Here is a 14,884-nt window from a genome sequence, read left to right as displayed (position 1 = left end):
AGGGGAAAGTAGCATGTTAAGATTTGGGTTGGATGAGAGGTATGCATTTATTTTGGAAAGTAGGAGAAAGACTTTTATGAATATAAGCATATTATCAGGAAGATCAATTGTAGAAAAACGTTTCTTGTGGATCTAGAGGTTGATTTCTCAAAAACATCATTGGATGATCTAAGAAAGTTTTCATGTGTGTCCAGGGGTACCAGTACCCCAGTTTGGAGACTGCTGCCTTACATTTTTTTCCCCAAGAACATGCTTTCTTTTGTGAACAAATTCACTGGCTGTCTGGATTCTTCAAACATATTTTCCATCTTCCCTTTTCTGAAACTTGACTTTCCTTTGATGATAGTCCTTTTGAACACTCTCAAAAGGATGTAGCTGTCTTTCGGTCTCACACTGTCTCATAATTCCAGGAGATGAGACAATCTAATTTGGTCACTGATCTGGCATTTTCATTCTTGCATTTCAGTCTGAGATCCCTTATGGGCCAACTCAAATGTCTCTCATTCTTCAGATCTCAACTCAAGCATCCTTCACGAGGGAAGCCTTCTGCAACCCTTCAGTTTTGATTAGATTCCTTTATTACATGCTGTCACAAAGTTGTGTTTTTTAAAAATATTTATTTCATTTATAATTACATATTCGTCAGGGTGCTTGGGAGATTACTTTCTTTTTTCCCACAAGGCAGTCATTTCCAGTAGAGACAACAATTTTTTTTTTTTTTTACCATTGATCCCTAGCACCTGCAGAGTGCCTAAAAATAAGCAGGAACTCAATAAATAAATATAATGAATGAATGGTGCTCTTTGGGCCCCTTGATCAAATACTCTTATTTTGAATTTGAAAGCTTCCAAATTTGATTTTGATGTCCAGCCAGGTTTGGGGATCATTGCTGTGATATGTGATAGATGGTCCTGCTTAATACTCTGGGCTGGGTCAACATGTGGAAATATGACAGAAGAAAAGCCAAGTACTTATTAGTTATTAGTTGCTGTGTCTTCCAACATTGTTTGTTGCTAGCTGTAGAAATAAATTCTGGTGGGTTTGAGTGAAGGATTATTTGTTTTAAGGATATTGGGTTTCCTACAGAATTATTAGGAAGACTGGAGAATCAGGTTACACTTGTGCAACCAGGAGCAACATTCAAAATCATGTTGCAGGCCAGTGTGGTGGCTCACGCCTGTAATCCTAGCACTTTGGGAGGCTGAGGCAGGTGGATTACCTGAGGTCAGGAGTTCAAGACCAGCCTGGCCAACATGGTAAAACCTCTTCTCTACTAAAAATACAAAAATTACCAGGCGTGGTGCCACACACCTATTATCCCAGCTACTTGGGAGGCTGAGGCAGGAGAATCGCTTGAGCCCAGGAGACGGAGGTTGCAGTGAGCTGAGATCATGCCACTGCACTCCAGCCTGGCCAAAAGAGTGAGACTCTGCCTAAAAAAAAAAAAAAATTATGTTGCAGAGCTGGTCTAGTGAGGACATTGCCACCACTATCCTCATCACTAGATGCTTCAGCTTGCTCTGCAAGCATTGTTTGAAAACAACTGCTGTAGTTGCTTCAGGAACTTTACTTGCAATTGTAGTTACTACCACAGAGAGAGTTTTGTGGAAGTTTTTACTACTGGGCAGAGTTGGGGGTGCAGTTTGGTCAGTTGAGCTTAAATCATGGGATGGGCCTATGCTGTAGCTTCAAGAGAGGTTGGAGGCCAGGCGCAGTGGCTCACGCCTGTAATCCTAGCACTTTGGGAGGCCAAGGCGGGTGGATCACAAGGTCAGGAGATCGAGACCATCCTGGCTAACACGGTGAAACCCCGTCTCTACTAAAAATACAAAATATTAGCCGGGCGCAGTGGCAAGCGCCTGTAGTCCCAGCTACTTGGGAAGCTGAGGCAGGAGAATGGCGTGAACCTGGGAGGCAGTGAGCCGAGATCGCGCCACTGCACTCTAGCCTGGGCGACAGAGTGAAACTCTGTCTCAGAAAATAAAAAAAAAGAGAGGATGGGAAAAGTCACATTTTTAGTTTTCATAGTGGAGGCTGGGCTCTGCCTTACCAAGAATCACAAGGTGAGGGAATTTTACAAACAATGAAGTTTCAGATACTAGGTAGCTAGAAAGTATGATAGATGTCAATTATAAAGGTTTATTGTGGCCGTGCTAATTATTTCTCCTTTCGCTATGTCCTCATAGTTCTTTGTTTGCATAGTACTTATCATGTTCTATTCTGTGTAGTATTCCTTGCAGACATGTCTTCCCACCTGCAAAGGACTTATGTTGCATTCATCTCTGTGTTCATTTAGTGGCCAGTGAAGTGCCTGGGGTGTAGTCATGTGGCAAGAGATTTGGGGTAGTCATTAGTAGTTGTTGAGAATCTACTATTGAGGTGTGTTGTGAATAGCTGTAAATTGAACTAAATTAAATTTGTCATTGGGGATCTGCTATCTCAATACTCTGATCTGAAAATTCGTGAATGTAGAGTTCTTATGTAATGCATAATAAAGCAGTTATTGGTACTACAAATTCTATAAACTTTGTTCTTATTTTCTTTCTTTCTTTTTTTTTTTTTTTTTGAGATTGGGATGCCACCCTGTTACCTAGATTGGAGTGCAGTGGTGTGATCTCGGCTCACTGCAGCCTCTGCCTCCCAAGCTCAAGTGACCCTCCTACCTCAGCTTCCTGAGTAGCTGAGACCACAGGTGCATGCCACCATGCCTGGCTAATTTTTTGTGTTCTATAATCTTGAAATACTGAAGACTAAATGATAGTTGTAGTGAATATTTCTAAAATAATTTCCTGACACTTAAGTTACACCAACCATAAGTGAATAGGATTACATTAATTGACACTAAAACAACTATGAACACCCTCTTTATACTAATGCCCTTACTTTTGATCACATTTATTCTTTTTAGGCTAAAGAGAATGGGTCAATTTTTCACTCTAATTTTTAGTGTTTGATTTCAGCTTGATAAAATACTTAAATGTGTATTCCAAGTGAAAAATGAGGTTGTTAAAGGTTAATGCTTTGGTGCTTTTAATAACTGTCAGTGCCAATTCTGCATCTTGTCAAAATGATACAAGTTTATTCTGGCAGGACCCAGAAGAATTCCTAATAAAGAATTACTTGATTTAATTAAAAAACAAGAAAGAGCAACCGTCCTTCTCCATAGATAGTCTTTAAAATACCCATTCTAATTCTAGAACTAATATAAAGAGAAGTGCCAAATAGTCATAAACACTGCATTAAAAATGTGAATAACTTTTTACTCTTACAATTAGAGCCCGAGCTGGTCTGTCAGTTCCCCATTACACAAAACAGACTGACAACAACAATGACACAGTCTCCACATATGATGTGTATTTCTATAATATTATATCAAACATTTGATTGTTTGAAGAAAGGGGGATATAATGAAAAAAGTCTTAGAGTATTTAATTTTACATTTTAAAGTGCATTTATACAAAATATCTGACAGTCCAAAATCAATGGTGAAATTTCAAGGTAAAGGTTTTCAGGGTCATAAATGGTGAAACCACAAATTCTCCTTTATATTGTTCAGTTCTTTAATTCATACAAGGGTGATTCACCTGGCCGTTTGACCAGGTGTTCCTTCTCCCTACTCCCCATTCCCCAGAATAAGATCCTTAACAGGTGCTCATATACCTTGACACTTTGGAGAAAAAGTACTATTTCCCCAGAAGATTTTGACTGGTATTATGGAAATATATTGGGCAGTATTGTTTTCCAAATTATCTAGACAGGAAAACTGTAACTAGAACACTTTAGAAAATTTTCCCGCCCTTGAAATTGAGATTGTCATGAGATTTTATTTATTCATTGGTGATTTTATTAATATGATTTTTAAAATGTAGTGCTTATCAATAAGATTTAGAAAATATATTAAAGTTATACATGGGTAGAAACGCCTCTGTCATTTTCTGTAGATTTCTGAATTCTGAAGTCTGTACTACACTAGAGTACTAGAAACAACATAAAATGAAGAGAATATTTTAGAAAAAGTATCAACATTGGACTCAGTAAACATCTATTAAGTGTCTCTTACATGCAAGTCACCATATTAAGTACCAGAGAAATAAAAGTAAAAATGACCACTGCTTGTAAGCTATACACAATCAATTGGTTAGATACATATGAATGAAAGCAATTACAGCCCAGCAAGATAAAGTACTAATAGATGCATAAACAAATTGTCAACTACTAGTGCTCAGTTTTTCTTCTACAAAATGAGAATAAGTCTTGAATTCAAAATAGAAGGTGTAAGATAAAGAACGCCTTGAGTATTCTGACTTTCTTGAATCCTAGAGGCATCTCGGTTGATTAACATAGCCATTCATTCTTGATCATATATTCAGTTATACAGTAAATACTTATTGAGTACCTATTGTGACCCAGGCCCTGTGATGGCCCTGTTGACACAACAGTAAAGAAGATAGTCACAGACCAAGAGTCTAATGGAATGATAATGAAAAAAAGATCATGAATTGGATCATCAATCACAGATTAGAGCCTTTTCCTGTTTCACAGCTACAGATTGATCCCTTTAGCTAGCAAAGTGCAGCTGTGAATTGTGAAAAGTGCTAGAAAAGCAGCTCAAAGAACATATTCAATTGATGACCAGTCACTGGTATCATATGTATATAAAGCTGGCATCCCATGATTATTCCTTATATTCTGATTAGCATTCTAGTTTTTTGCCTCATATTCCTAAATTAATAATATTCTCAACTCAGTGAAATGTGAAACTTTGGAAAGAAAGAATTACAACAGTGCAATATATTTTTCTATAAACCATTTAAAACTTTCCGGCATTCTCATTAAATCTCAGTAAATAATCTTTTAAAATTGGAAATTTAAATCTAATTTTGTTTTGGGGTACACAAATTGATAATTTTGCTTGTATCATCTTACACCATGTATTTTTTTTTTAAGACAGGAGTTTTTCTATGTTGCTCAGGCTCGACTAGAACTCCTGGGCTCAAACAATCCTCTTGCCTTAGTTGCTTGAGTAGCTGAGACTTCATGTGTCTGTCATAGTAGTGTGGAAAGAAATATATCTTATTTATTTATTTATTTATTTTTGAGACAGAATCTCTCTCTGCTGCCCAGGCTGGAGTGCTGTGGTGCCATCTCGGCTCGCTGCAACCTCTGCCTCCCCGGTTCAAGTGATTCTCCCACCTCAGCCTCCCTAGTAGCTGGGATTGCAGGCATCCGCCACCGTGCCCAGCTAATTTTTGTATTTTTAGTAGAGATGGGGTTTTACCATGTTGGCCAGGCTAGTCTTGAACTTTTGGCCTCAAGTGATCCGCCCACCTCGGCCTCCCAAAGTGCTAGGATTACAGGTGTGAGCCATTGCGCCCGGCTGCAAGAGATATATCTTAAAATGGGAAATGTATCTTAAACTCTCTCCCATGTCTTTTCACTCAGTCAACTAAAGATTAAGTAGAATAGAAAAAAAAAGTCTCTAAGGGTGTCTTGATTAATAGGGAACTTAAAAAAATAACTTAATAGACATAAATAAGCAGCTGAAAACTCAGCTTTTCACATTAGTGGATAAAAGTACTATTAAAATAATTACCCTTGTATAAAAGAATTCAGATAGATTCTAGAAGAGCTATGCCAAGAGAAATGCTGTAGGTCTCTAGGATTTTATCATAATAAATGGAAAACAACAACAAAATAACTTGAATAATCTTATAATTAGTGGCAGTAGCTTTTAAAGGGTGGTTACTTTGCCCAGATCCTGTTTTTTTTTAGACTTTGTGTGACAAGTGTTTCATAAATGATTAGAAGAGGTGGTTTCTGTTTCATTAATGAGGATTATAATGGTTAACTACTAAACTGGAATAAACAGTCCCAAACCAGAACACAAATGAAAAGCCAATTATGTAGAAATAATCCAGCTGTATTAAATATTATTTACCTTTCCTGTTATGAAACTTAAATATGTTTTAAACCACTTGAGAAAAAAACCACTCAACCATCTATCTTGTAACTATAATTTATACTGCTTTTTTGGGGGATTGAAAGCTATATCTAGTTTAGTTTTTAAATTCAGTGAAATAACTCCAAAATATGAAATAGAATTCGCTTGATCTAAACATAAAGTGAAAATCAGTACTTTAGGAGACATTATTTCTGGTTGCATAATATGAGTTCCATCTGTAGGGCCTGGCTTAAAAAAAATCAAGTGAGAGTCATATGACATAGAATTAACCATTTCAAAGTGAACAATTCAGTAGCATTTAGTACATTCACCATACCATGCAATTACCATCTCCATGTAGTTCTAAACATTTCATCACCCCAACGGGAAAGCCCATACCCAATGAGCTGTGTACTCCCCATCCTCAAGTCCTGGCAACTACCAATGTGTGTTATGTCTCTATAGATTTACCTATTCTGGATATTTCATACAAATAGAATAATATAATATGTATCCTTTTGTTTCTAGCTTTTTTCACTCAATGTAATGTTTGTGAGGTTCATTCACATGTAGCAGTACTTCATTTCTTTTTATGGCTGAGTAATATTCCATTTGATGTATATACCACAGTTTATTTATCCATTAATTTCTTTTCTTCTTCTTCTTTTTTTTTTTTTTTTTTTTTTTTTTTAGATAGAGTCTCACTCTATAACCCAGGCTGGAATGCAGTAGCTCGATCTTGGCTCTCTGCAAACTCTGCTTTCCAGGTTCAAGCGATTCTTGTGCCTCGGCCTCCTGAGTAATAGGAATTACAGGAATGCACCACCAGGCCCAGCTAATTTTTGTATTTTTAGTAGAGGCAGAGTTTCGTCATGTTGGCGAGGCTGGTCTCAAACTCCTGACCTCAAGTGATCTGCCTGCCTTGGCCTCCCAAAGTGCTGGGATTACAGGTGTGAGCTGCCATGACGGCCTCTATTCATTTCTTGATGGACATTTTATTGTTTCTGTCTTTTGACTATAGTAAATAATGCTGCTATGAACATGTGTTTCTTTGAATACCTGTTTTAAATTCTTTTTGTTATGGACTTGGGAGTGGAATTGCTTGATCATAGGGTAAATTCTATATTTAACTTTCTGAGTAGTCACGAAATTTGTTTCTACTGCATTGAACCATTTACATTCCCACCAGGAGTGTGTGAGGTTTATAACTTTTCTACATGCTCACCAGTACTTATTTTCTGTTTTTTTTTATAGTCATACTAGTGGGTGTGAAGTGGTACTTCATTATTGTTTTGATTTGTATTTCCCTAATGGCCAATGATGTTCAGCATCTTTTCATGTGCTTTTGGTTATCTGTATATCTTTGGAGAAATGCTTATACAAGTCCTTTACCCATTTTTAAATTTAGTCTTTTTGTTGTTGAGTTATAAGAGTTCTTTGTGTATTCTGGACACTAGACCCTTATTTGCAAATATGTTTTTTCCATTTTGTAGATTGCAAAATATATTGCAAAAATATATTATTTGCAAATATGTTCTTCCCATTTTGTAGATTGTAGATTATCTTTCTACTTTCTTGGTAATGTTCTTTGATGCACAGAAGTTTTTAATATTGATGAAATCTAATTTATCTATTTTTGTATTACTTGTGCTCTTTTAATGTCATATCTAAGAAACCATTCCCATATCCAAACTCATGAAGATTTACCCCTATGTTTTCTTCTAAGAGTTTTATGATTTTAGTTCTCATTGACACATTTTGAGTTTACTTTTTTCATATGGTGTGAGGTAGGGGTCCAACTTCATTCTTTTGCATGTAGAGCTCTATTTGTCCTAGCACCACTTGTTGAGACTATTCTTTCCCAATTGAATGGTCTTGGTACCCTTGCCTAAAGTCAATTAGCCATAGATGTATGAGTTAGAATCTGACTTTTAAATTATTGCAAAACTAAGTCGATTTTTGTTTTGTTTTTAGAGACAGGGTCTTGCTATGTTGCCCAGGCTGCTCTGGGCCTCCTGGCTTCAAGAGAGCCTCCCATCTTGACCTCCCAAAGTCCTGGGATTACAGATCCACTGTAATCCAGGGCATTCAATGTGTCCTGCCACCAAGTGGACATTTTAATCTTACTACAGAGATGCTCAAAAATTTGACTCCAGATTAATAGGGTATGTAAGAATTTTCCAGATACATATTTTGGTCTCTTGACTTTGTTCTTATAATAGGATACAGTAGGGAAGAAGCATTCTATAGTTGAAATAGCATTCTTTCTAGGCTGCCTAGGTTTGAATCTCATCTGTGAGTTTGCTAGTCACTGACCCCAGCCAAACAATAATATCTGCCTTTATAAGAAAATGTCTAGGAGTTTCTTGTTTGAATTAATCATCATGGTGCTCATTATCACATGTTGTCAAAAACCTCAGGCATGCTTCTGAGTTTTGCTTTTTACTGCAATGACAACTGGGCGAAGAAGGGTGTCCACTAGATTTTTTTCTCCATGATAACGCATATTGTGGAAGAAAGAAGTTTGGGGTTTACTTTTCTATTGTACATGATGTTCCCCCTACGCCCTTCTAATCAGTGATGCAAACTCACACCAGTTATGAAAGCTGATTGTGTATACCTTTTTCCAACTCCATATTCTGTGACATTACATTGGTAGCTTGAAATTGGGCATGGTGGGAGTATATATATATACCAGGAAATTAGCAAATGCTACAGATAAAGTTTGATTTTTTTCCAGTGAGCTGTTTTGCCAGCACACTTCCTTCCTTGTCTTACTCATTTTTAATAATTCTTTAAGACTTAGTTTAAATAAAACTACATTTCAGAAGCCTTCATTCACCTCTATAGGCAAGTGTCCCTCTTCTCTGCTTTCATAGAAAACAGTACATAACTTTATTGCCTTTTCAAGGACTTTTCAGGGACCAAATTCTGTTATCAGTTAGGGATCAATTGGAGAAGCCAAACCAGGGATTTTAAGAGATTTATTACAAGGCATTGGCTTATGCAATTGTGGAGGCTGTTTAAGCAAGTCAAAAGTCCATAGGATGGTGGTCAGGAAGGGATCACAAGCTGAAACCCACAGGCATGAACCATTTGGAGTCTTCTTTTTCATTCTCTTGCCTCCCTGCATCATTAGTCTTTCCCCCTCTTCACTACAAAACCATTTCCATCATCTTACAAACACAGCCTACTGCTTCATGTGAAGAGAGGCAGAGAAGTGGAATGCTATCTAGATTGAGTCATGGGGTCTGGAGAGATTTTTTGCTTTTTTTTTCACAAACTTCTGGTCAGATAGATAGAAAACATTTCGACCCATTGTGTTTCACTACCTCACCTCGCAATTACTCTTATTAATCCTTAGAATCTGATTTCATTCTCACCACACCAGTAAAGCTGCTGTGATCAAGGTCATCAAAGAAGGCAGTTTTGGTTGTTCAAATCATCCAATTCCAGTGCATTTTTCCCTTGTCCATTTTCACTGTAGATACTAGAAAAATTAAATGGTCTCTTTCCCAGAGCTTCCCTTGCAGTTTAGGGTGGTCACGTGACATAGTTCTGACTAATGAGATGTAAAAGAATTCTGGGGGTAAGGGCTTCTTGGAAAGTTGTTCTGTTTTCTTTTATTAGTTTATTTATTTTAGTTTATTTTACTTTAGATGTTTATAGATAACTATCTTTACAGATAATTACCATATCAAGGTTCTAAGTTTTAACAAATTTCTTCCATTCAAGAATAGGTTTAGAATAGGTTTAGAAAACCTATTCTTAGACCAAGATTCAGTTCATCTTTAATGTGTCCATGGATGAAGAACCTAGTGAAGGATGTAATGTAACTTCACTTGTATATGATGTTGTTCAATTTACCTAACACTTTATGGGACAAGCTAGGCCTAAGTATTAAAGGTTATCATTCCCATGTATTACCAAACAGGCTGGTGCTACTTCAGCTGCCAAAACAATCTCAGCATCCCCCCATTCAAGACATGATCATCCTTGGGGTCACTGTACTGATCTGAGAGGGCAGACCCTCACACATGGGGCTAAAGCCTCAGAAAAGAAGAGCTCTGGACTTTCCTTCTCCTACTACTCAGGATTAGTTCCATGTGGATTCATGTCAAGTTTTTCTATTCTTGATAAAGGACATATGTTGCTGGTACCACACCTTTGCCTTTTTTTCCTGCCTTGTGCATAGATGTGAGTCCAGAGCAATGACACCCACCTTGCAACTAGTAGAGAAAGTCCAAGGAAATCCCAGAGAAGCAGGCCCTGATGTTCAGCTGCCAACCAATGTCTTTAGCTGCTTACATACAGATGTTTTGTTGTGTGGGGATAAAAAAGCAGAGCCCTATTTGGGTTTAATTGGATTTTTGTTTCTTGCTTCTGAAATAACTTCTAATGAATACAATCATCAGCAACTTTCATTTTGCCAAATCCAATAGAAAATTTTTTTCTTCATTTTATTTAGCTTCTCAGTAGCATTCCATACTGTTGAGTACCTTCTCCATGAAACGTATGTCCCTTTTGATTTCTTTGATACCACTCTATTGTTTTTTTCTTTTACCTTTTTAGCTATGCAATCTATTTTGTGAGTTTACTCTCAAACTAACATTTAAATATTGAAGTTCCTCAAGGCCATGTCCTACTACTTCATTTTAATCTCAACATGTCCAAAATTGAATTATTGATTTCTATTAAAAATTCATTGTTATTCAAATCTTATTTATCCTTACTAAACTGTAAATTGATCCAATAATCCATCAATGCAAAACCTGGAAGTCATCCATGATTCATTACTCTCCATCATTCCTACTGTGGCAGATACTATGAACTGGCCCACCTGACACTATTGTAATAAACTTTCTAGGGGCTGGAAAATGAAATACTCATTTTCTAGCCTCCCTTGAATCTGAGTGGTTAATAACATACTTTTGATCAAGGAGCTATTGATGGATGTTTCTAGAAGTGCTTATGTTTCTGGATAAAATCTCACTAAAAGAAAATCTTTGTAACTCTCCCTCTATCTTCCTTACTGGAACTCAGCAGTGGTGCCTGAAAGTATGGCATTTATCTTGTGACCGTATGTTTGAAAGCCATACCTAATGATGAGAGAGCAAAAGATAGAAAGATCTTATGACATTGATGACATCATAGAACTACTATACCAGCCCTGGACTACTCAGATTCAGACTCCTTGTTAAATGGGAGAAACACTTCTCTATTTATTCTTAACATTTCTCTATTTATTCTGTATTTATTTCTACATTGTAGTAGAATTTTCTATTATTTGCTGCCAAATGCAATTTCTCATTCTAATCATCCAATCATTAGAAAAACCTACAGATTCTACAGCAAAATGTATCTTGAATCTGTCAACTTATCTCCATGCTCTACTTCAAGTCACAGCTGCCATCCTAGTTTTATATACTGTGATAGTCACCTAACTAGTTACCTCACTTTCTCTCTTTCTCTCCTCCATTCTAGTCCCCATATAATATCCTGAGTTATTTGGAAATTAAATTCCCTCAGCAAGTTAGGAGTAGAGAATTATCTCAATTTGATAAAGAGCATGTATAAAAATCCTACAGCTAACATCACTGAATGAGAAACTGAATGCTTTCTCTCTAAGACTAGGAACAAAGCAAGGATGTCTTCTCACACCATTCTTATTCAATATAGTGCTGGAAATTCTAGCCATTGCAATAAGTCAAGAAAAAGAAATAGAAGGCATATAGATTGGAAGGAAAGAAATAAAACTGTTCCCATTTGCCAATGAGATGATGGTCTGTATAAAAAATTCCAAGGAATTAAAAATTCACTCTGGAAATAACAAGTAAGTTCAGTAATGTTGCAGGATATAAGACAATACAGAAAAATACGATCACATTTCTATATACTAACAATGAACATGAAGAAACTGAAATTAAAAGCAGTACCATTTACAATCACTCCAAAGAAAATGAAATACATAGTATGTACTTAATAAAACATATACAGGATTTGTATTCTAACAACTATGAAAAAATAACTCAAAGACGACCTAAATAAATGGAGAGCTATATCACGTTCATGGACTGGTGGGCTCAACAGAGTAAAGATGTTAATGTTCCTCAAACTAATCAATAGGTTTGTGAAAGGAAAATAAATCTTAGGGCCCCAAAATCACTAAGCTAAAGAGAAAAGTCAAGCTGGAAACTGCTTAGGGCAAACTTGCCTCTCATTCTATTCAAAGTCACCTCTTTGCTCACTGAGATAAATGCATATCTTATTGCCTCCTTTGGAGAGGCTAATAAGAAACTTGAAATACTGCAACCATTTGTCCCTTATCTATCTATGACCTGGACGCTCCCTCCCCACTTCAAGTTGTCTCACCTTTGCTTTGAATTGCCCCACTTTTTCCAGACAAAACCAATGTTCATCTTACATATGTTTGTTGTGGGAAGTCAGGGACCCTGAATGGAGGGACCGGCTGAAGTCATGGCAGAAGAACGTAAATTGTGAAGATTTCATGGACATTTATTAGTTCCCCAAATTGATACTTTTATAATTTTTTACACCTGTCTTTACTGCAATCTCTGAACATAAATTGTGAAGATTTCATGGACACTTATCACTTCCCCAATCAATACCCTTGTGATTTCCTATGCCTGTCTTTACTTTAATCTCTTAATCCCGTCATCTTCATAAGCTGAGGAGGATGTATGTCACCTCAGGACCCTGTGATGATTGCATTAACTGCACAAATTGTTTGTAAAGCATGTGTGTTTGAACAATATGAAATCTGGGCACCTTGAAAAAAGAACAGGATAAGAGCAATGTTCAGGGAACAAGAGAGATAACCTTAAACTCTGACTGCCAGTGAGCCAGGTGGAAGAGAGCCATATTTCTCTTCTTTCAAAAGCAAATGGGAGAAATATCACTGAATTCTTTTTCTCAGCAAGGAACATCCCTGAGAAAGAGAATGCGTCCCTGAGGGTAGGCCTCTGAAATGGCCGCTTCAGGGGTGGCCATCTTTTACGGTCGCAGCTGTAGGGATGAAATAAGCCCCAGTCTCCCGTAGCGCTCCCAGGCTTATTAGGATGAGGAAATTTCCGCCTAATTAATTTTGGTCAGACTGGTTGTCTGCTCTCAAACCCTGTCTCCTGATAAGATGTTATCAATGACAATGTGTGCCTGAAACTTCATTAGCAATTTTAATTTCACCCCAGTCCTGTGGTCCTGTGATCTAGCCCTGCCTCCATTTACCTTGTAATATCTTATTACCTTGTGAAGCATGTGATCTCTGTGACCCACTCCCTATTCATACACTCCCTCCCCCTTTGAAAATCGCTAATAAAAACTTGCTGGTTTTGCGGCTTGTGGGGCATTACGGAACCTACTGACATGTGATGTCTGCCCTGGATTCCCAGCTTAAAAATTTCTCTCTTTTGTACTCTGTCCCTTTATTTCTCAGACCAGCCGACACTTAGGGAAAATAGAAAAGAACCTACATGAAATATCGCGGGTGAATTTCACCCGATATCTGGCTGAATTTCCCCCGATATATGTTGATTGATGTCTCGTGTCTCCCTAAAATGTACAAAACCAAACTGTGCTGACCACTTTGGGCACATGTCGTCAGGACCTCTTTTGCTATTCTTCAATGTGAGGTTGCCAGTAGAGTGTCACTTCTTTTAAGGCATAATTTGGAGCCTATTTTTGGAATATTTTTTAATCAACACAAAAGAATTGTAATGCTATGATTATTATTTTTTAGCTCACTGACTAAAATTCACAGGCACAGGCCCCATTATTTAAAAAAGTAAACAAAACTCCAAGTAACATGACTTACAGGTTTTATCATAAATTCTACCCTGTGTAGATGAGGACCCTTGAAAAATTCAACATGAATATAGTCGTTGGGAAGCCAGAAACAAGATGAGGGCTAAGATCATATGCCAGGGAAAGTCGAGGCGTATACTGAAGCAGTGTGTTGTTCCTATGAACTTAGAATTGGGCAGGACTGAGACCAAACCCTAGAGTCAGGTAAAAAAGGTGAGTCGGCCGGGCATGGTGGCTCATGCCTGTAATCCCAGCACTTTGGGAGGCCAAGGTGGGTGGATCATGAGGTCAGGAGTTAGAGACCAGTCTCAAAAAAAAAAAAAAAAAAAAGGTGAGTCATCAGATCAGAGGAGATGTAACCAGGAGAGTCAGAGTTTACTGGCTGAACCCGTTTGAAACTTTGCCTCTTAAAGGGATGAGACTATGAGCTTAGTATCCAACACACTTTGTTATTGTAAGTGATATTAAAAAGAAATCATGATCAAGTTATTTATATATTCTGTACAACTGCTTGGATTTTCATTGATTCTCATTTCCGCTACTAATTAGCTATGAGAACTTGAACAAGTAGTAACATCTATTTGTGTTGCAATTTTTCTTAGCCAAAAAAAGAGCAAGTTGGATTAGAATGTACATATCTAACATTGTATCAATCTATAGATTATTTATATTTCTTTTTTTCTTTCTTCATCTTCTTTTTTAAAATTTTTTTGAGACAGGGTCTCACTCTGTTGCCCAGGCTGGAGCACAGTGGCCCAATGGTGGCTCACTGCAGCCTTGACCTCCTGGGCTCAAGCGATCCTCCTCCCAGCTCAGTCTCCTGAGTAGCTGTGACCAGGCACATGCCACCATGCCCGACTAATTGTTTTTTTATTTTTTGTAGAGACAGGGTCTTGTCATATTGTCCAGGCTGGTCTCAACCTCCTGGGCTCAAGCAATCCTCCCACCTTGGCCTCCCAAAGTGCTAGGATTACAGCCATGGTGCTAGCCAAGAGATTAATTTTTTTTTTTTTTTTAAGACAGGGTCTCTCTCTGTCACCCAGGCTGGAGTGCAGTGGTGCGATCTTGCCTCACTTCAACCCCCGGCTCCTAGGTTCAAGCGATCCTCCCACTTCAGCTCCA

Source organism: Nomascus leucogenys, chromosome 12, assembly GCF_006542625.1.
Source record: "Nomascus leucogenys isolate Asia chromosome 12, Asia_NLE_v1, whole genome shotgun sequence".
NCBI classification, from domain to species: Eukaryota; Metazoa; Chordata; class Mammalia; order Primates; family Hylobatidae; genus Nomascus; species Nomascus leucogenys.
The sequence above is the reverse complement of the archived record's forward strand: the minus strand, read 5'-3'. Positions refer to the sequence as shown.